The sequence below is a fragment of the Puma concolor genome, chromosome A2 (genome assembly GCF_028749965.1).
Source record: "Puma concolor isolate L17-30 chromosome A2, mPumCon1.1.hap2, whole genome shotgun sequence".
Taxonomy (NCBI): Eukaryota; Metazoa; Chordata; class Mammalia; order Carnivora; family Felidae; genus Puma; species Puma concolor.
Genome location: NC_141668.1, coordinates 9,510,439 through 9,533,975, shown reverse-complemented (window position 1 = coordinate 9,533,975; position 23,537 = coordinate 9,510,439). Strand labels below are relative to the sequence as shown.

The 23,537-nt window shown below is 36.6% G+C and overlaps 1 protein-coding gene and 1 pseudogene across 1 annotated transcript in view; both read left to right on the top strand.

The window, feature by feature from the left end:
- The window catches only part of CNTNAP2 (contactin associated protein 2), a 1,981,254-nt gene that overhangs the window by 658,299 nt on the left and 1,299,418 nt on the right, over positions 1 to 23,537 (top strand). The window lies entirely within an intron of this gene.
- LOC147582983 (large ribosomal subunit protein uL11 pseudogene) lies at positions 17,068 to 19,110 on the top strand (annotated as a pseudogene).

The window sequence follows — 23,537 nt, the reverse complement described above, 5'->3', positions numbered from 1 at the left end:
TAAAGGCTGAGTGTCGGGGTAGCAGTATAGTTGGTGAAGTCTGCAACAGGAGGTGCATAACACAAAAGAACACATTATATATTCTCTGTTTCCATTTGTGCAAAAGGCAAAAACAGGGAAACCTGTGCTGTAAGAAATCTGGGTAGTAGGTCCCTTTGTAGGCGGGTGGTGGCTGCAAGTTCTCTACAAAGGAAGGCTTGGGGGGGGTGGTGTTCATAATTGTTTCTTGACTCAGTGCTTGTTACCCTTATGGAAATTCATCAAGCTGAGTATATATATGCACTTTTCTCTATGTATGTGAAAATTCAATAGTAACTTTTAGAAGACAGTATGATCAGACATGAAATCAAGGTCTGGCTTGGAGGGAATAGGAACTGAAGGAAACTAGGAGCTATTACCAGAATTGCTCTCTAGTACCAAAAATAATTGCAGGGGAAAACCAGTGGGCCAGACCAAAGCCAATAAATAACCAGGGGAGTTGGCAAAGGGCTTTGAAAGCCTACTTTCAACATGTGAGAGAATTATTTGACCTTATGTGAGTCCGTGGGGCTCTATTGACACTTAACACATGGATAACTAATATTGTTCCATCTATTACTTGCTAATGAAGAAAGTTTTTCTAAAGAGTATTTCTTTTTTTTTATTTTAAAAAAAAAAAATTTTTTTTTTTACGTTTATTTATTTTTTGAGACAGAGACAGAGCATGAACGGGGGAGGGTCAGAGAGAGAGGGAGACACAGAATCGGAAACAGGCTCCAGGCTCTGAGCGGTCAGCACAGAGCCCGACGCAGGGCTCGAACTCACGGAGTGTGAGATCGTGACCTGAGCCGAAGTCGGCCACTTAACCGACTGAGCCACCCAGGTGCCCCTCTAAAGAGTATTTCTAAAGAAACATCATGTCTGGCTCCTGGCTTGCACAAAGATGAGCACATATAAAACAGACATCACTGTGGCCAGCTAGTGTTCATAGGAACCACAGTTAAGCCAATCTATAGCTACTTCTAGTTTGTTGTCTGTTCACTTGCAAGGTGAATGTCTACGTTACTAAATTTAGTTCACTATTATGCTTCTTATAGCGATCGATGTATGACAGCTATTAATGGTCACAAAGAAAGTTTCCAAACTATATGGCCAAATACAGGAGGTTGGTTGAATAAACTAGGCCACCTATGCAAAATGGATACATTCCAGCTATAAAGAAAACAGAAATATTTCTAGGAGTTGCTATGGGATAGGTCTCCCGGGAATATTGTTAAGGGCAAACAAAGAACCCAAAGAGCACCTGCTATGTGCTGACTTGTGTGCAAGCAGTAAGAAATGAGAAAACATGTATATACGGTTGAAGCGATTCTGGAAATGTTTAAATGTTTCAATATATTCCAGATTTAAAAATGAGTAAATACAGTGATGATGTTGGGAGCCATGGTTCTCACTATGAAGAAAGGAATAAATAAATGGGGACTAGAGGGAAACAAAAAGGAAGCCCTTTAAAAGTATGTGTGTATACGTGAATAGTCCATATACATACTGTGTATACAGTATACCCATATATATATACATATATATATATAGTCTCAGTATACCCATATATATATATATGGGTGTGTGTGTATATATATATATATATATATATATATATATATATATATATATAGTCTCAGCTTAGACTGTTCAATGGGTCTGGAGAAAAAGACATTCCAGTAGCAACAACATACCTAGTACAGACCTTAGTTACTAATACCCTTATCCTCTAAAAGGAATCAGATCTGATTGGAGAAACTGTATCAGGTTTTGGTCAAGTAAGATTCGATCTGAGTCTTGAAACATCTTTTTATGTCAAAATTAAAGGGAAAATGATGGTTAATGACAAAAAGCGCATAAGAACCAGGTCGAAAAGAAAATATCTATTGTCCAAATCTAGACAATTTGAGCATAAAAATGATCAAAGACAGTAATGAATTAAAAACCTTTAGGAAAATATGTATCCTTAAAGTCATAGAGATTATAGATAACAGATCAAGGCATAGGTACTTCACAGACAGGAAAATAAAATGAGAGAGAAGGCTCTTGCTGACACGAGGAAGACAACTTCCGGGTAGTAACGGGGGAAGGTCTGCTAGAGGCAGAAATTCATCATTTTTCAACCCTCATAGTGTTAGTTTTGGCATGTGGTTGCAGTGGCCATTAAAATATTTCCTGTCGCCTAGCTATTATCGTAGGGCATGGGAAATATTTTAAGGAAGACCACCATATTTGTATGGACATAAAGTGTTTCCTAAGAATTACTTATCAGTTGGAAGAGGAAAAAAAATGATTATTCAAGGGAAATTATATAGCATTTCGACTGAATGATCAAAATAAAGATGATCAATGAGGGGCAGGTAGACAGTGTCTGCCTACAGATGTGATGGGCTAAAGACCCTACATAGCTATTCCACTAAACATGTATAAATGTATTCAGTATATCAGAGGAAACATAAATCAAATTCAAAATGAGAAACATTCCACGAGGGCATCTATGAGGGGTGAGAGGGTAAGAGAAATTTCAAAAATGTCAATGTGATAAAAGATAACAAAATGCTATGGGATGATTCTACGTCAAAGGAGATATTTAAAAATGACATCATCATGAAATACCTGTTCCCAGCCTAGATCCTATCCTGGATAGGGAAAAAAATGCTATAAAAATATTATTGGGTCAGTGGACAAAATTGGGAGAAAGAAGGTTGATTAGATATGTCAATGTTAAATTTCTTGAAATTTGATAACTATGCACTTGATTTATGTCCTTATTTTGAGAAAATGTAAAGTATTTAGTAGTAAATGGACGTGATATGTAACTTATTCTCAAGTGGTTCAGAAAAAAACCGTGTGTGTGTGTGTGTGTGTGTGTGTGTGTGTGTGTGTGTGTGTACAGGGAGAGGGAGAAAGAAAGGAAGGACAAAGTGCATAGCACAGAGCAAAACGGGGAATCTGTATAAAGAGTAAGAGGTATACAGTGTTCCTAACTCTCCTTGTCACTCCTCTGTAGGCTTGAAATTGTCTCACAAGAAGAGTTCTTTTTTTTTTTTTTTAATTTTCCTGAAAATCCAGTATTGGAAACATTAATTTCATTGTTGTTTTAACAGGGTTTTCTTTTAAAACCGGACGCCTCACGAAAACACAAAACCTATCACTCCGAAAGCAGTCATTGAAATCTACACCAGCATGTTTAATTGGATCTTTCCCATTACCTGGCTGATAGCTGATGGATTAAGGAAGTTAGAGATCTGATGTGATAAAATAGGGGGAAAGAAATGACTATAGGAGTAGTAACTGTGGTGCCGTGTGAACAGCCAAGTGGGGTAGGGACCTACATTGACAGGACGAAGTGGGTTACAAGAAACACACACACACACACACACACACACACACACACACACACACACACAACACAGTGTCAACATACAGATTGGTCCTGATGAAATGGTAACAGTAGTCACTTACTGCTCCCTTTATGCATACTTCTGTATCATATGGTCAAAGATGCTTCAAAAACGAAAATCAGCATGTTTATTTGGAACATTTACACTATAGAAGCATGTTTGTTCAAGCGGATTTGTAGAGTGGAAGGGGGTGATAGCAGTTTCCTGAAAGTCATGGACTGTGAATATGCCCGCAGGCACGAGGAGCTCAAAGATACCAACAAGTCACGCTTGTCAGAGTAAATTTGAAAGTGGAAAGAAATAAGACAGATATGAAATTAGCTCAGAACAATTCAATATTCGAAAACATCTGTAGGAAGAGGCACCGAGGGCCTGGGCTGAAGAAAATAAATCACAATTAGATCTGGTTCTGGAAAATTCACCAAGGTCTACATTAGCAAATCAAGTCCAAGGAGGAAATGAAGGGTTTCTCTTGACAGAGGAGCACTTAGTGTTTCTTGGAGAGGGTTTTCAGGCAAATATGATTTACACATCTCTGCATTCATTTGTTCTGTTCAGATACCAGAAAGAGCGTGCCTCGGTGCGAAAGATTTATATTAGTTGCAGAGGCTTGCACCAAATATTTTCTAGTTTCCCTACCAACTCTGAGATTCTTTCATTCCCTCTAAGGTGAACTGTTTTTTAGAATGGTAAACCACCTCCTATTTAATGATAACATCTGCTGAAAGGTAGTCATATTTATTAATAACATAATTTCAGTTTTTGACATTTCTATTATGATAATTTAAACTTATTATCTAATATCCTCTCCTTTAGATAGAATTTGTTGTACATTATTTATTTCATGTAACGTTGTACATGTCAGCATAAATGCCTTTTTTTCCAACCTCAATACATTTAGACTACCAGGGAGGATCCAACACTGAAAAAAATGATAATGTGATAATGTGAATACACAGCTCGGGGGACGGACTCTTTAAAGCTTCATAGGTTTTCCATTTACATATCAGACAATTCCCAAACCTTCAGAAGAAAGTCCAAAGTGCTGACACAGTATGTGGATTCAGATCTTATGAATGGAAGGATATTAAAAGCAATTGAGATTGAGCATAAAGGTAAAAGTTTGAGGCGATTCGAAGAAAATTACATTAGGTTTTCAGGTTTCCTTCAGCAGAGATTAGGAAAATGTATTTCAATTTCCTCAACAAAGAGTAAGGCAAATCTTACAGAAAACCAAGTCAGAGTCAAAGTTTGTTTAAAAGGGCATCTCTAAAGTGGGATATTGGCACCAAGAAGGCGATCTGTCCCCCTGATTAATGGGATTTGAATAAATTTGTTGACAGAATAGGATAAATGCAGCATTACACAATAACACCTTAGATGCTGAGAGAGATCAATTAAAAATTTTTAAAAAATTTAAAATTAACACCTAACCCTAACCTCTGACCCTGATGCCTACCCTGGTTCTGAACTCAGTTTCAATTCCAATCCTAACCCTAACCCATAGTTGCTTGATTAACCCTAACCCTACTAAATGCATACTAAACTTGAATTCTGTAATAAAAAACCAGTCATGTAACAAAAAACAAAAACAAACAAAAAAAGCCCCAAACCCCATAAGATCTGTTTGATATTCTTATGACCACTCAAATATTAATGCAGTCTTGTTTCTTATTGACCTTAACTATAATTTCTAAATTAAAAAAATGTGTATTTGTTTTTGAGAGAAAGAGAGAGAGCAGGGGAGGGGCAGAGAGAGAGGGAGACAGGGAATCCCAAGCAGGCTCCGCACTGTCAGCATAGAGCTCCAACTCACAAACCAGCGAGATCATGACCTGAGACAAACTGAAACCAAGAGTCTGACTCAATCCACTGAGCCACCCAGGTGCCCCTATAATTTAGAACTTTTTGAAGAGTAACCAAGTTAGGGGTGCCTGGGTGGCTTAGTCGGTTGAACGTCTGACTTCTGCTCAAGTCATGATCACTCCTGAGTTCGAGCCCTGTGTCGGGCTTTGTGCTGACAGCTCAGAGCCTGAAGCCCGCTTCGGACTATGTCTCTGGCTCTCTGTCTACCCCTCCCCTGCTCGCACACTGTCTCTCCATCTCTCTCAAAGTATAAATAAACATTAAAAAAATTTTTAAAGAATACCAAGTTAACAAGTTTGACACAGGAGCCAAAATCTTTCCCCAAATCATATTATTGAATAAAATGGTTCTTTAACCTTAAGTAAAAGCGAATGGAATTGTAGTGTATATTATTTTAGAATAAGCGATTATCAAGTGGACTTTCCACACATTGATTTTTTTAAATTTGGATTTAAAAAGTCCTTTTTTTTACTCTTTCATGCATTATATTCTGTTAATCAGTAAAAAGTACTCCAATTGATTTTTTTTTAAATTTATTTTGTAAGTATCAGGAAACTAGAGGTGTGGGAGAGGATGATTAGCTGTTCACCAAACCCACATGCCTTTCTTCTTTGTCACACAGCCTGATTTCTGGCCTCCCTTTAAGTGAGGCATCACCGGTGAGGACTCCTTGCAGCCTGTGGAATTCCAACACTTTCAGGCTGGCCCACAGTTTGGTTCCTGTGGAGCCCTGCACTCTCTACGTCTTGGTCAACCAAGGCTGGTGTAACAGCAAAGAAAAGAGCCAAACAACCGCCACACCTTTATCTAGGGTCATTTATGCGTTTAAGCCCATTCTAGGTTAGCTGCTCTGAGAATTAACTTTAAAATCTCTCCCCTCTCTCTCATCTCATCACATCCCCCTCTAGATCCTCTTTTCAGCATATAAGCATGTAGTTATTTCTTCAGACTTAAAAAAAAATGCTTGATTTCCACTCGTGACTGCTGTACTCTTTTGTTGCAAAATTCCTCAAGAAATGTTTAGACTTGCTCTGTTCCATTCTCTTCTCCTGTCCTCTCTCAGACCACTCCAACTCATATATTCATACCCCTGCATACTCCATTCTGGCTTCACTCTCACTGTCCCGTCAGTGGTCACTCTTCCATCATTATTGAACTTGACCTGTCTTCACAATTTAACAGAGTGGAGCATGTCCTCCATAATACACTTTTTTATTTGATTCCGGGGCACCATTCTTTGGGTTTCCTCCTGCTTAATTTCTTGTTCTTTGTTAGTCTTCCATGTTGACTTTTCTTTATAACCAGGACCTTTTTCTTAACTGTTGAAATACTCTAAGACTCAGTCTTTGGTCTTCCTTTCTTTCCACCTACAGGCACTCATTTCCTTGGAGATCCCAATCAGTCTTTCTTTTTCAGGTATTTCTTTTCTCCATTTTAGTTACTTTCTACTCCACCATTTTGAGTGATTGGTGCAAATTATCATTGACTCCACTTTATCTCATATTCTCATATCCATTCGAACATCCCGTTTCTCAACTTTGAAAATGTATCCAAAATACAACTGCTTATCACCTCTCTGGTCTGAAACACCAGCCATTTCTTGAATGGTTTTAAGAACTTAAACAGATCTCTCTGTTTACATCCCTGAACCCATATACGCCAATGGCAACAGAACAGCCACAATTCTCCTTTTAAAATAGAAATCAGATCATGTAACTACAGCTCAGAACCCTGTAAGTGTTTACCACTTTATGCAGAGTAAAAGCCTATATCCTTACGGCTGTCTCAAAGGACCTATAAGTCCTATTCCCTGTTACTTCTCTTAACTACTACTGCCATCATTATTTACTCAGATACAGGCATGCTGAGCCTGGAATGTTAAGGCTTTTGCACTGGATATTTCCTCTAGCTAGAGTATTCTTTCTTCAGATATCCCCTTGATTAACTCTCACCTCTGTTCATGTACTTGAAGAAGTGTTACTTTCTCAACAAAGCCTATCCTGTCCACTGTATTTAATACTGTAGTCTACACACACTTACACTCAAAGTCTTCATGGTCACCCTTTCTTACTCTGCTCTTTGAAAAAAATCACAGCAATTACGGATTTTCATTGTAGCATATAATTTACTTATATATTTCTTTTATTTGTTTTGTCTGTCTAGAATTTAAACTCTCCATAAATTAGAATTTTGTTTTTAAACCAGTACATGCTGGGTATCTATAACAGTCCCTAATACCCAGTAGAAACTAAATATTTCTTAAATGATTATTGTAATAGAATCAAGACTATTTACAAAAGATGATTTCAGCCCAGGATTGCCAGTTTATTCATTCATTGTTATGTTGAGGTGCTGTTATTCTTTTACGGCTAATATTGAGGTTAGCACATTGATTTTATTTAGGGGACTTCAACTTTGTCTTCTGGGTTGACTTTAAATGGCTATATCTGTCTATCATCTATCCATCCATCCATCCAACCGATCTGTGTGTGTGTATGGACGTACATGTAAATGGCAAAATACAATGTTTTCAATCCAGAGTTTAGTCAGATAAATCTATCTCAAGCTATCTCTTTCCAAATCATTTTCAAACCTCAAGTGTAAGAAATATCTTTGTGAACGATTTAGAGGAAAGTGTGGTATATATTCATACCGCTCTATACTCTAACTTCATTTCTGGTTCACTCCAGGTAATCAGAGATTCATTTGCTAACCAGTATAGTTTTGAATTCCTCCTAAATGTGTGCATAGAAATTACTGTGGTTTGCATATTTTGAAATCTGTTAAATACTTTATTTGTGGAAATCTGCTAAAGAACATAGTTCAAAATAATATAATAAATGAAAAATATTCTCTATGCTATTAGTACCCTAAACAGTTGAAAGGGTAGTTTTCATTGACTCATTAGGCAAGTGTATTAATACTGTGAATTCATTTTCTTTCTTTATCTCATCTACTAAGTAATTTAGGGACCAGTTGGGTAGCTAAACACTATATATATTTTTATCATCCTCTATAGCATTGTTTAGCCTATGGTAAATATTTCTGTGTAACAATTTTACTTCTAAGCTTATTATATCCTATGCATATTTTCTTTTGACTCCAACTCCTCCAACTATTTTTTAAATAGTATATTCGCTGCTTAAAAAAATTGCCCTTGAATCAAACAGAGGCAGTGGAGTGAAATGGAGAAGAACAGTATGCATGGATTTGATTCTGCCATTGATACTAACTTTCTGATTGACCTTTGGTATATTGCTTGATATCTTTTTGGATTAAAAACAATACTCTCATAGGGTTATTGTAAGGAAAAATGAATAAATATATTTAATGCACCTAGTATCTTTCCAGAATTGTAGTCAGTATGTAATAAGTGACCATGATTTTTATTATTTTCTTCAATGGGAAAGAGTGGAAGAAGAGTAGGGAGTAATCAAGCATGGAGCTTTTTCAGTTTGAGATATTTGTAAGACCTTCCTGGCAAGTGCGGGTAGGTCTCTTCCAACCAGTCACTCAGAGACTCATGTCAGTTCTGTCATACCTTGGAAATTATTACTATCAAGATGTGACATCCAAGGTTTATCCTCGGTTCCATCTTAGTTGCTTAGAAGAAGATAGAAAGTAGGAAAAACAAGCCTATTTCTTAAAGGCATTGGGCAGCAAATAATAACATCACCCACTCTAACGTTCCACTGTGAGTGTTAGTCATATGGCCATATCCAGATAAAGAGGTATGCTTGGAAATGTAGGCCTGGCTAGTCAGCCACTTCCCAGCTATAACCTTATACAAGGGAAGGGACAAAATGAATTTTGGTGGATGGTTGTCTCTCCCTAAGAAGTGTCCAGGTGAAAGAGTTTATAATTAGTGTGTAGTCTGGACTAGATACATAAATTTGAGAGTCATGAACATGTAGATGATATTTAAAATCTGGGAACCAGTGAAAGAGAATAGAGATGAGAAATGTTTAGTACTAAGCCTTGAGAAACTCATATATTTCTTGAACTGAGGAATTTCCAGTTCTTCAGGGAAGGTAACTTGAAAAGACAGAGTATTTTTGGCTATCCATCTGTGCAGGTGTTATGTTGATGTCAGGGGAGGAAATTCTGCACCAGAGAACATCAGGGCAGCTGGCAGGGAGCTGTCCTCCAGTTGTGGTGCTGACACGATACCTCCTCTCCTCACAATGAATGGCACTCCCTCGGTTATCCTGGGAGAGCTCTGTCATTCTCCCCTAATACACACATCCAGAAAGATACTTTCCGATGGCCCCACACTTTTGTACTTGTGGAAAAGTGATGGGCCCTAATGCTACCAACTTTTTTCTCCTGTCTTATTCACGCTCAGAGCTCCGCTACAGAAACATTGTTTTCTGCATGAGAACACTTTATCAAGTTTTGCCCAAGAGCCCTAATTATGCAACCAAGAGGTTAAGACTTAAGTCATTTCATCAATTTTACTCAACCGTGTTTCTCTGTGTGGACCCCACCTGAGAAGAGTGAGAAATACTGCAAGGGGAGTTAAATAAAGAGATAAGTAAAAACTCAGATACATTCTTAACAATAAATCTGTGAGAAAGGATTAAAGCAAATAGGGTGTCAGAAAAGACAGACATCCATTGCCCTGCCTATTCGATAATTAGTGATTTGATTGAATTTCCCAGACCAGAAAAACTGAAGATAAACACAAATGTTGAAGCAGGGTAAAACTATGTGCATTCAAAAGGATTATAAAACTTAGGAATATAAGCAAGATATGAAAAACCATGATGCCAGTTAGATGTTTTTGAGTCTCACAATATGTCAGGCCTCGTAGTAAGTGCTTATAATGGTTATGACAGTTGACTACCCGACAAGAATTAATTCTAGATGGTCAGTCTAAGGCTTTCATATCAGTCGTTTCCCCCACATCAGTAATTAGATAAAGAAAGTGCATATGATCCTCTTCTCAGTGATGAGACTTAAGGGGATATCTTCTTGGATGAGGTCATGGAAAGATAAATTATCAAATGGCCCAGGGAAAAAAGACAGTCAGTTTTCTATCCTTGGGCATCATGATTGAGTATGACACCTAAATCTGCTGCCACTACCAGTCCTAGAATGAAGCCACTTCATGAACTGAGTGAATCCCTCTTCTCTCATCCTTGTACATTCCCTACCTCTGAAGTGTCTGTAATGAAACACATCTCCCTTTCTTGCTGGAGAATATTAGAGACAAGTTTTATTTTTTTCTTCTTTTTCTCCAAAATTGTATTTAAATGCCAGTTATCATACGGTAAAATGTTAGTTTCAGATGTAGAATTTAATGATTCATCACTTATATACAGCACCCGGTGCTCACCACAGCAAGTGCCCTCCTTAATACCCATCACCTAGTTAATCTATGCCCCAATTTCCCCTCCTGTAACCATCAGTTTGTTCTCTACAGTTAAGAGTCCGTTTCTGGGTTTGCCTCTCTTTTTATCCCCATGTTCATTTGTTTCTTAAATTCCATACATGAGTGAAATCATATGGTATTTGTCTTTGACTGACTTATTTTGCTTGGTTAGTATAATACTCTCTAGCTCCATCCACATCATAGCCAATAGCAAGATTTCATTTTTTGATGGCTGAGTAATATTCCATTATATATAATCTCACATCTTCTTTATCCATTCATCTGATGACTTTGAGAACTGCTGACTTTGAATCAATCACTGGGGAGGCATCCAAAGGATGAGTTTATAAATAAATAGTCTGTAAGTTTCTGATATACTCCAAAGTCTGAGATATATGACATAAATATTAAAAGAACATGGGAGAATATATTTATATTTTGTAATATTAAAGACCTTACACCAGTGTTACTTGTTAAAACATCATAGATGAAGTGGCAAATAAAATGTATGTATAGTTCTTAAATAGTAGAACATACATACCCATTACCAGCTTAAGAATAAGCATAGAATATACTTGAAAAGTTTCCAAGTCACATCACCTTTTCCATCCCAGTGATAAGCACTATCCTGAATTCTATATATACCATTTCTTTAATGTTTTACTAGGTTGCATTCTGTGAAATTGCCTATATTTGATAGGATTCAACTTCATCTTTCTATCACACCTGAATATGTCCCTAAATAATTTATCTAGTATATTTTACAAATAAATTTGCTTCTTTTTGAACTTATTAAAAATTATCCTTAGACTTTGAAAAAGAATATAATGTTCTTAGAATAAAAAGAATATTTTTAGAAATTTTCTTTAGCTCCTTGAAGGTGCAAATAAACTTGCAAGTAAGAGGTAAAAGCGATTAAACTTATATAAATGTAATTCAAACATTTTCATGTTGCTGAGCTTTAGTTTTTAGTTGATGAACCCAGAAGTAATTCTCCTGTCCTCAAAGAATATTGACAAACTGTGTCATTAATAAGAAAGACATCAAAGGAGTTTGGAATATCAGAATTAATAATATCATTGGGGGAGGGGGAAGGAGAATGAGAATGAATGAATATGATTCTATAGTTGGATCATAATTGAATTAACCTGAGATTAACTAGATGGAATGATAGTTAATGGCAATATTTGGTATATGTTCCTTCTGCAAAAATATGTAACATAAGAGAAAATTTTAAAAGGACAAGTGAAAATCAAGAAAATGGACAGTTCAGGGCAAATGGAGATAGAGTCACAGCAAAAAAATTATAATTAGTACTATTACAGTGAATATTTACCAAATGTCAAGATAAGGTAGCACATGGAAACCTGAAAAAGCTTAGTTTGAACAAATAAAGTGCTACCACACTGAACCGTTCTTCACAGCCCTGTGAAAAATGCAGAATATAGAAGAATATAGCCCATATAGATATTACTGTTTGATTACCACAGTCTTTCCCATTGAGCCTGGAGGTAACCTCACAAGCCATTTCAGCATATATCTCCAGGCAACCACCACCAGCCACTACCTATCACACAGAATGGGAAATTGAGGAAAGTTTTCCCTCCCAGCAACTCCTCAAAGCTCTTTTAAGACATGAGTATCTTGTATCTACAGTTTAAAGTAATTATTACCATATGAAATTGTAAACGTTGTCTTCAGGTCTCACCTCCACAAGGCATGGGTGCTAAGTCTTTAAGGCCTGCCTTCTTCAATCACTTTTACTTTTTTTAACCAAAATACGTTTTTTAATGTATTTGGTTTTTTTTTTTTTTTTATTTTGAGAGAGAGAGAGCGTGTGCACAAGAATGGAGAAGAGGCAGAGAGAGAAGGAGAGAGAGAATCTCAAGCAGGCTCTGCACTGTCAGCACAGAGCCCAGCTGTGAGATCATGACCAGAGCCAAAATCAAGAGTTGGATGCTTAAATCAACTGAACCACCCAGGTGCCCCCCACAAATAAATTTTTTAAAAAATTTTAATGTTTATTTATTTTTGAAAGAGACACAGAGAGAGCAGGAGAGTAGTAGTAGAGAGAGAGAGGGAGACACAGAATCTGAATCAGGATCCAGACCCTGAGCTGTCAGCACAGAGCCCTACCTGCAGCTTGAACCTATAGACTGTGAGATCATGACCTGAGCCAAAGCCAGAAGCTTAACCAACTGAGCCACCCAGGTGCCCTCCGCCCAGTATTAAACTATGTACATATTTATAGAGTGAGTGTTTGCAAAGGTAAATATAAACAAAGTTACAAATGTATGCAAATAGTTTAAGGAATATAAATATTTATATTTGAAACCCATCATTACTTTCACTATTTCTACCAATGAGACTCTCTAAGCTAAGTTCTAGGTATATTCTTAGAAGAGAGGCTTTTTTCTCTCTCTTATAGCTTTGAAACATGAAAGACATAGAAGCAATTACTAGTCAGAATCAGAGTGAATGAAGAAATAACTTGTGGGATAATACTAAGAGCCTGAGACAGAGGATGGCAGGAAAAACAGAAGAGAGGGCTGGATGGAAACCAACCAAAATGTGCAACTTCTCATGTAGAGAGGACATGAATGAAAAGATGAGAGTCCACAGGTCTGAACTGAAAGTAGATAATCTAGGGGAAGTGCATAGCAGGCAGGTAGAAATTGGATTCTCAAGCTCTGGGAAAAGATCGGGGCCGAAAGTAGAGATACAGAAGCCATAAACCATGAATGATCAATGAAGAGGAAAAAATTGCATGTGGTCACTCACCGAATAAATAGAGAAGAGGGAGCCAATGAGAAATTAAAGAGAAGCATCTAAATTCAATTGACAGGCTAAGAAAACATGCAAAACACAAATAAAACAAAATATTTAAAAATTTAGTCAAAAATACTAGGAAAACCAGCATACAAGACAGGAGGAACTTCAATGACTGTAATAAATTGAGGCTTGAGATTACCTTTAGAGATGTGTATCTCCCAAAATGTAAAATAGATTTTTTATTTATTTATTTTTTTTTAATTTTTTTTTCAACATTTACTTATTTTTGGGACAGAGAGAGACAGAGCATGAACGGGGGAGGGGCAGAGAGAGAGGGAGACACAGAATCGGAAACAGGCTCCAGGCTCTGAGCCATCAGCCCAGAGCCTGACACGGGGCTCGAACTCACGGACCGCGAGATCGTGACCTGGCTGAAGTCGGACGCTTAACCGACTGCGCCACCCAGGCGCCCCTAAAATAGATTTTTAAATAAAACAATGCTTGAGAAAGTCACAAGTACATGGTACTTGTGAAAGTAAACACAAGTTAACACAAGTACATGGTGAGAGTTCATTTATTCAGCAATTATTTGCCAAATTCACTCTTACCATGCAGAGGATATTATTAACAATGGCCAATAAAAGAAATATATTCTCTACCCTCATGAAGATTACAGCTAATCAGAATAAAAATGTGATTATAAAATTACTTTAAAAAATAGTTGGGGGTGGTATGAAAGAGGGGTGGGAAGAGCAAGAGAAATCCCTCAGGAGACAGAAGCGTAGGGGAGAAGACAGGGGTAGTCAAGAGGAGGCTGGGGGGGGCTGGTTTACTTCTTTCTTTCTTTTTTATAAATTAGGAGAAAAGTTGAATGTGTTTGTTAGACTAAGAGGAGAACCAGTGAAAAGAATCTAAGGGTAATAGAGTTCATGGACTGGAAACAAGGCCATTTCCATTTTATAGAGATCCTCCCATTTGTCAGGCACTGTACACATACTATTTGGTTTTAGGAAAGTTCTAGAACTTTCTATAGTCCAATAAGTGCATGAACTAGGTAGGAGCATATTTATCTGAAAGATATTTGTCTTTTCTTTTTTTTTGTCTTCTAGTCATCCTATGAAGATTGAAAAGATAATGTATAAATATATATTAAATGTATGAACATTTATCAGCTATATTAGGTTTAAATAAATTTTCTAAACTCAAACACCTAAGTTCATTTAGAGTATTTGTTTAAACAAATGAAAAATATCTCTTGGGGATGCCTAGCTGGCTCAGTCAGTGGAACATGTGACTCTTGATCTTGCAGTTGTAGGTTCAAGCCCCACGTTGGGTGTAAAGATTACTTAAAAATTAAAAGAAAAGAAATCTTCAAAAAAAAAGAAAAAAAACACAAAAATATCTCTTGAAACAAGAAAAATAATTTGTTATTATCATTGTGGTATTGTCAGTCCCATCTGCTAAAATACACACACACACACACACACACACACACACACACACACACACAAGGGTCTCAAGAATAGTATTAGCCCCAAAATAATAAAAACCTCTGAATGACAAGATTAAATAACCATGATGCATATCAGCTTGTTTTTGTACCTTTTCTTACTGACCTGCAGCTCTCACACTTACCATTGATACAACACTCATAAAATGGGAAAATAGCGGGGTGAACTTCTTTATTTGCTTACTTTTGCATTATATGAATAGCCACTTTATTTTCAAATTTTCCTTAATCTCTCATTTTCTTAAATGTATATGAAAACTCAAAAATGTAATAATCATCTTACAATGAGATGCTTTCTTAAGTGTACAACAATTTTATGAAATTGCCTTACTTGATAAAATCGACAGAAAGTCTTTAGTAAAGAATAAAGTATTATACTAATGTATTAAAATCACTGCTATTAGTATTATTCTAATTAAGCCTAAATTCCTGACACCTGGAGATTGTCAGTCTCTCTCTAAGCATTAGGTAATTAAATGAAAATCCTCTCCTAGTTTAAAAACTATAATCAGAAGAATATCAACATTCAGTGAGACTTTTAAAACATGAACTTCAGCTCAAATATTCTGTGGCCCTCATATTTCTTCTCTACCAAGGTAATCAGGGATGTATTACATTGCTTCACTTACCTACATGAAATGGCTAAAAAAATGAAATTATATGTGCCCAAACAAAGAATAAATACTTTTACATAATTTACTGGATTTTGGAACTTTGGTGCCTCATGAATATTTAAAAGATAAATGGATTTAGCCATCTGAATTTAGATGTATGCTGATAATGCTTGAGACCTTGGCAAATCAATTAACCTCTGGACATTCAATTTTGAATAAAGGAGTTACTATTTGTTGGCAATTGTGTAACCATTCTAATTAAAAGGAACTTGTGAACTCTTTTAATTATTCATCCTTTGAAACATCCGCCTGTGGATAGTGGCTAACACACCCATTTTATCTGTTTGTATATTGGGAAAAATAATGGTAAAATAATTGATTTGGTGCAAGGTCCATGGTTAGTGATAAGATTATTAGAAGCCAGAAGTTTCCCCTCTGCCAATTCTTTACATTATTCACTCATATTAAAGCCTTTTATTCCATTATAATTAATTTTGTATTTTGAGAATTAAATAATGATGCATTTGATATATTGAATGAATTATGTAATTAAATCTTGTGCGAAATTTCAAATATGTTCGGATTTTGTAGCATTAGAGAAGCTATGACATTTGAGTCTTTCCTAATTAAAACAAAAATGAAAAGATTGTGTATTTTGCCATCTTTTGCATCATCATGCATAATCCCTTGAAGAAACAGTAACAAATGACTTCTTATTTTATTAATAGTTCTCAAATGCCCTATGAAATCTGGGAATCTTTTCCAAAAATAGTAACACTCACCATGCAACGCATTCGAATTCCTTATGAATAAGAGCGGTATTTATTCCTAATATTTGTATTTGTACCCTGGGGGAAACACATGATGTTGGTTGGCAGTCTATCAAAGACTTTAAAGAGAGCCTTCAAAGACTAAAGCAGATGCTATTAATCAGATGCTATTTTCATTTTTTATCTGAAGATTTTCTTCAACTTAACTTGGCTAGGAATTCAAAACTCTATGAAACATACACATACATTCACATGCTTACACTTGAGTAGAGTCATGTACACAAACATGGCCCTAATCCACATGGCTCTCCATGGTACAGTGTCATAGCAGAGACTCTGGGGAATAGTGTGGTCCTTCCAGTGCCTCCAGTTACTACATTGTCTAAAAGAGACTCAGAAATAAGCCAGTGTTCTAGTCACTCTTGTGCTTGAGTAAACTTTAATGCATGCAGATTATCACTTATTTGCTATTGTATTGAATGTATATGGTCTTAGACAGTGGTCTTAAATATGGAAATAATTAGTGAATGTATTAATTCACTAAGGAGTCCTGCTTAATATATTTTTTGTGAAAATAATTATTTGATAACTTGAAAAATCCTTCTTTAGATCAGTAGTTTTGTGAAAGTGTAAACTCAACAGTGAACCTGGATTTCAAAGAAAAGCAATGACCAAAAAAATCCACATAGTCAAACCTTTAAACATATCTTTCAGTAGAAAGGATTTATGACTGTACTGAACAGTGATTTGTTTTGCTCACATAGAGGTATAAACAACACAAGAAAATAAAGTAAAAGGAGGAGTTTCCTTAAAGTATTAGATAATTACTTGCTTGCAATCTTTATTTACCACTACATAATCATACTACCAAAAACTTTAATATTTATCAATAGGTGACAATTCTCCAAGATAAGAAGTATGTCTTTCCTATGACTCTATGCCTTAATTAAAATATTAGTCAAATGTCCACAAGGTATTTCTACAGTTAACTTGTAAAATGAGAATAGCTTCAATTCAAAAATACCAATTAAATACAGAATGTGATTCAATAAAAGTCACTGATGGCTAATTAAGGGAAGAATTATCAGACTTGGATGAAAATATATAATACATATAATCCTAATGAGAGAATATGCTGTTTGCTTTCCTCCCCTGTTACAAGAAATTCACCAACCAAGTATTTAACCTTGAGAAGAAACAAAGAAGCTTTCCTGAGTACATACCATTTCCCAAATACTGAGCTAGGCAATTTGGGGTTTCTAAAGACAGTTTGAAGACAAAATGCTTCCTGGCATTTCCTTGCAGACTAATTAAGGAAAAAGGAGTTAACTATTGAAGAATGGGAACACTAATTCAAGATACAAGGCCCACCTTAAGCAGAATGTCCAAAAGCTTATGTTTATCAAGGTCTTTTCAATGCTGTTTTTTCTTCCTCTTTTTCTGCTCTCTTTATTATTGACTTGAGGTTGTTATTAAGTCATAGTGTTTTCTTATTCCGTTTTTCGTTCTCGAATGTAGATAACGTTTTTTGTAGTTAGTATTACACATTTTAAGATGTGTACCTTTCTTAATATATAATGTCGTTCAATGCCCTGACACTCCTCATTAAGAGTATAGAAACTTAGAATATTTATGAAAGATAAAAATTACAAGAACAGTACATATCAGTATTTATAATGAATACAGACACAAAAATTAATTAGAAAATTAAATCCAACAATACTTACATAGAGATAATACATTATGACTAAGTGAGGTTTATCTAAGGGAAGTGTGATTGGTTCAATATTAATAAGTCAACCAATGCAGATCACTGCATATGATTATCTCAATAGATGCAAAACAATAACAGAAACAAAAACAACATTTGACTAAATCCAATATCCACTAATGATTAAACAACTGTTAACAAAAAGTGGCTTTTGGCTTTTGGCTCAGAGGAAGCAAGCGTACAACTATGTTCGGTCGTCCCGATTCCAGATCCATCGACACCAGCTGCCTCTACCATGCCGCCTAAGTTTGACCACATCAAGATCAAAGTCATACACCTGAGGTGCACAGGTGGCAAAGTCAGTGCCAATCTTCCTGTCCCCAAAGATCAGCCCCTGGGTCTGTCTCCACAAAAGTTTGGTGATGACATCCTCAAGGCAACCGGTGATTGGAAGGGTATGAAGATTAGAGTGAAACTGACCATTCAGAACAGACAGGCCCAGACTGAAGTGGTTCTTTCTGCATCTGCCCAGATTATCAGAGCCCTCAAGGAACAACCAAGAGACAGAAAGAAGCAGAAAAACTTGAAGCACAGTGGAAATATCACTTTTGATGAGATTGTCAGCATTGTCTTACAAATGTGGCACAGATCTTTAGCTAGAGAACTCTCCAGAACCATTAAAAAGATCCTGGGGACTGCCCAATCTGTGTGGATGGCCACCACCCTCATGACATCATAGATGACATCAATAATGCTGCAATTGAATGCCCAGCCAGTTAAAAACTACAAAGGAGGGGCGCCTGGGTGGCTCAGTCAGTTAAGCATCTGACCCTTGATCTCAGCCATGATCTCTCTCTCTCTCGGTTCCTTAGATCAAGCCCCACATTGGGTTCTACACAGATAGTGAGGAGCCTGCTTGAGACTCTCTTTCCCTGCCTCTCCCCTGCTCCTGCTCTCCCCCTCTCTCTTTCTCTCAAAGTAAATAAATAAATTCAAAAGAAAAAAAAAAGCTCTTTAAAAAAAGAACTACAAGGGAAATTATTTCAATATACGATCATTTCACAACCAAAAAAAAAAAAAACAACTAAAAAAAGGAAGGGAAGAAAATGATCTCAAAATGATAATGGGCATCCATGAAAACATATGGCTAATGCAGTATTTAATGATAACAGACAATGGTTTCCCTTTGATTTGCAAACAAGGAAAGGATACGTTGTCACCATGTAATTCACAGAAGATGGTAGCCAGTCAAGAATAAAAAGAAGCATAAAGATTGGGGAAGAAGAATTAGATTTGTCTGTATTCATAAGTAATATGATTAGTCATTTGGAAATTTCTACTCAATCTTTAAAAAACATCAGTTCACGTAATGAGTGAATTTAGTAAGGTAACAGGATGCGAGCAAGGTTAATAAAAAAAATTCAATTTCAGGGGCGCCTGGGTGGCGCAGTCGGTTAAGCGTCCGACTTCAGCCAGGTCACGATCTTGCGCTCCGTGAGTTCGAGCCCCGCGTCGGGCTCTGGGCTGATGGCTCAGAGCCTGGAGCCTGTTTCCAATTCTGTGTCTCCCTCTCTCTCTGCCCCTCCCCCGTTCATGCTCTGTCTCTCTCTGTCCCCAAAATAAATAAACGTTGAAAAAAAAAAAATTCAATTTCAGTTGCTAGCATCAAACATTTGGAAACTATAATTATAAAAGTAGTACTATTTAAAATATCATCAGACTTAAAAAATACTAACAGTCAAATATAATAAAATATTGCTCACTTTATACACATAAAATTGAAAAATATTTCTGTGTCAAATCAAAGTATGTATAAGTGGGGAAATATATTCATTGATTGAAGAAGACACTATTGTTAATTTGTCCATTCTCTGCAAATTGATCTATAGATACAGTATATTCTCTATCATAATTCTAGCAGGGCTTTTACAGTTTACAAGATGATTTAAAATTTTCTTGTAACTGTATAAAACCTATAATACACAAAACTGTTGTGAAAAACTTTTTTAGATCATCTTGTAAATTTATCTAAAAAATACTCCAGGGGCACCTGGGTGGCGCAGTCGGTTAAGCGTCCGACTTCAGCCAGGTCACGATCTCGCAGTCCGTGAGTTCGAGCCCCGCGTCGGACTCTGGGCTGATGGCTCAGAGCCTGGAACCTGTTTCCGATTCTGTGTCTCCCTCTCTCTCTGCCCCTCCCCCGTTCATGCTCTGTCTCTCTCTGTCCCAAAAATAAATAAATCGTTGAAAAATAAATAAATAAAAAAAATAAAAAATACTCCAAAAAGCCCAGCTAGAAATATGATAGAAAACACATTGTATCTATAGATCAATTTGCAGAGAATGGACAAATTAACAATAGTGTGTCTTTCAATCAATGAACGTGATACATTTCCTCAGTTAGTATGCATATATGTATGTATGTATATGGAGAGTACAAAACTATCAATAGACCACCCATATATGAATAATTGAGTTTTAACAAAGCCACCAACATAATTCAAAGTGGAGGAGAATAGTCTTTTCAACAAATGGTGTTGGGATGATGATATTCACATGGAGAAAATTCACATTGACCCTTACTTCACACTGTATATAAAAATGAATTAAAAATGCATCTTGCACCTAAACACTGGAGCTATTGTTTTTCAACTTGTCGAAGAATACGTAGAAAATATTCACAACCTTGGGATAGTCAACAGTGTATGAGGACACAAAGAGGAGTAGCAGTAAAAGAAGAACTGGTAATAATACATGAAAATTGAATTGTCTATTCTTCACATGCCATTATTATTATTTTTTTTTTAATTAAAAATTTTTTTTTCAACGTTTATTTATTTTGGGGACAGAGAGAGACAGAGCATGAAGGGGGGAGGGGCAGAGAGAGAGGGAGACACAGAATTGGAAACAGGCTCCAGGCTCTGAGCCATCAGCCCAGAGCCCGACGCAGGGCTCGAACTCACGGACCGCGAGATCGTGACCTGGCTGAAGTCGGACGCTCAACCGACTGCGCCACCCAGGCGCCCCTTGATTTAACTTTTTAATTTTTTTTTTCAACGTTTTTTATTTATTTTTGGGACAGAGAGAGACAGAGCATGAACGGGGGAGGGGCAGAGAGAGAGGGAGACACAGAATCGGAAACAGGGTCCAGGCTCTGAGCCATCAGCCCAGAGCCTGACGCGGGGCTCGAACTCACGGACCGCGAGATCGTGACCTGGCTGAAGTCGGACGCTTAACCGACTGCGCCACCCAGGCACCCCTCTTCACATGCCATTATTAACCAAATGAAAGAACAAACCGCAGACTGAGAAGGTGCCTTCACAAGGTATAAACCTGGCAAAAGCCTTGCGGATGAACAGTGACCCCTTTCCTCTAAGAACAACTCTTGCATAATTAATACTGCCTCGGCGTTGGTTTGTCAGAGGGCTCAAAATGACACATTATTCTCCTTGTATTTCTTATATAGCATATATAGTTTGTAGTATTATATATATTATTCTGAGATAATTCACCAATTTCCGTTATCATTCTGAGGTGCTGTCCTAACATAATAGCACAATCTACTTACCTACCGACGTTAGTGCTTTTCATAGAATTGTAGTGTTTTCCCCTGATGGTTTCCCATGTACCTGCTTTACTTTCTTAACGATAAAAAATCGGTGTGGCTTCAGGCGGATGTGTCTGAAGTCCACATACAGATTCGAGGAAAGTCTAAGATGAAAGTAAAATTTTCCATTGGAAATGAAGATTCCAAATCTTCAATGTTAGCTAGTTCTATACATTCCCTTGTAATTAAATAATATTTTCCATTGTTTTCCAAAATAACTTTCCTTTTAGTTGTTTTTTCATGGTTCAGCGCATGATAGTGCATAATATTGGGGAGATTCTAAAGGAACATATTCATAGCTTAATTCTTGCCCATAACAAAGCAAATACTAATTTATGATTCATTGACACTAATTTTGTAGTGCCAAGTTAAAAAAAAAAAACAATTAGCAATAGTATTAACATTGCCACGCATTTCTCAAAGTTAAAAACCAAAATGTAAGAGAAAGAAAAATATGAAAGAAAACAACACGTAATGCTATCTCATTTGTTTGTCACGGACAGTCAGTTCCATGACTACGTATCATTGGGCCTACCTACAGCATTTGGCTAAAGAAGAAGCAAAAGTTGAAATCTTGAGTATGTTTCACTGTGTAACTATGAAATAGTTCATTTATGCCCTTTATATTATATATCTATATATACTATATGTAGTACATATCTGTACACATATACATGTATACATACCATATAACCATATACACTAAAGCACTATATTTATGCTGTATAATTTTGGGAAATATAATTTACAGAAATCCATGTACTGACTTACAGATGTCTTCATAAATGTTCACGAAACATTGTTTGTTTTTTTTTTAATTTTTTTTTCAACGTTTATTTATTTTTGAGACAGAGAGAGACAGAGCATGAACAGGGGAGGGGCAGAGAGAGAGGGAGACACAGAATCGGAAACAGGCTCCAGGCTCCGAGCCATCAGCCCAGAGCCTGACGCGGGGCTCGAACTCACGGACCGCGAGATCGTGACCTGGCTGAAGTCAGACGCTTAACCGACTGCGCCACCCAGGCGCCCCAGGAAACATTATTTGTAATAGAGAAGAGTTAGAAACTATTGTCCATCAGCAAAAGTTTGCGACGTGACAGTATACTCATATGGTGGAAAATAATATAGCTGCTGAAAATACATGAGAAATATATATATATATATATATATATATATATATATATATATATATACTGCAATAGAAACATGACCTCGATATAGCCTTAGGTAGAAAAAGAAAATTTCCTGATACAACACTGTATTTTAACTATAAAATAAAAATAAAGAAAGAAAATGGGAGGGGTGCCTGGGTGGCTCAGTTGGTTAAGCCTCTGGCTTCAGTTCAGGTCGTGAGCTCATGGTTGGTGAGTTCAAGCCCTGTGTGGGTGGGACTCTGTGCCCACAGCCCAGAGCCTGGAGCCTGCTTCCGATCCTGTGTCTCCCTCTCTCTCTGCCCCTCCCTGCTCATGCTCTGTCTCTCTCTTTCTCTCAGAAATGAATAAACATTAACAAAATTTAAAAAAATAATAAAATGGGGAAAAAAGAGAGTTGCAATATCCTATGCATTATATATGATTATTTCAACATAAATTATTTTATCTCTAGATGCATATAAAAATCTAGAATGATACAGGGGAAGCTCTTAAGCATTGAGAAAATGGTTTTAAGCAGGACTTTCGCTTACTATTAATACATTTATATGTTCAATTTTTTTTAAAAAAAGCTTATTTTATAATCCTTTTTTAATCCCCGTGTGGAAAACAAAGACTGCTCATTCCTCACTCAAACAAACTTAAAGGGACATGCATTAAATGTTCTGCAATAAGTCATAATTTTAAGTTTCTACGTATTTTTTCTGAGAATATGAAAAAGAATGAGTATTTTTGAC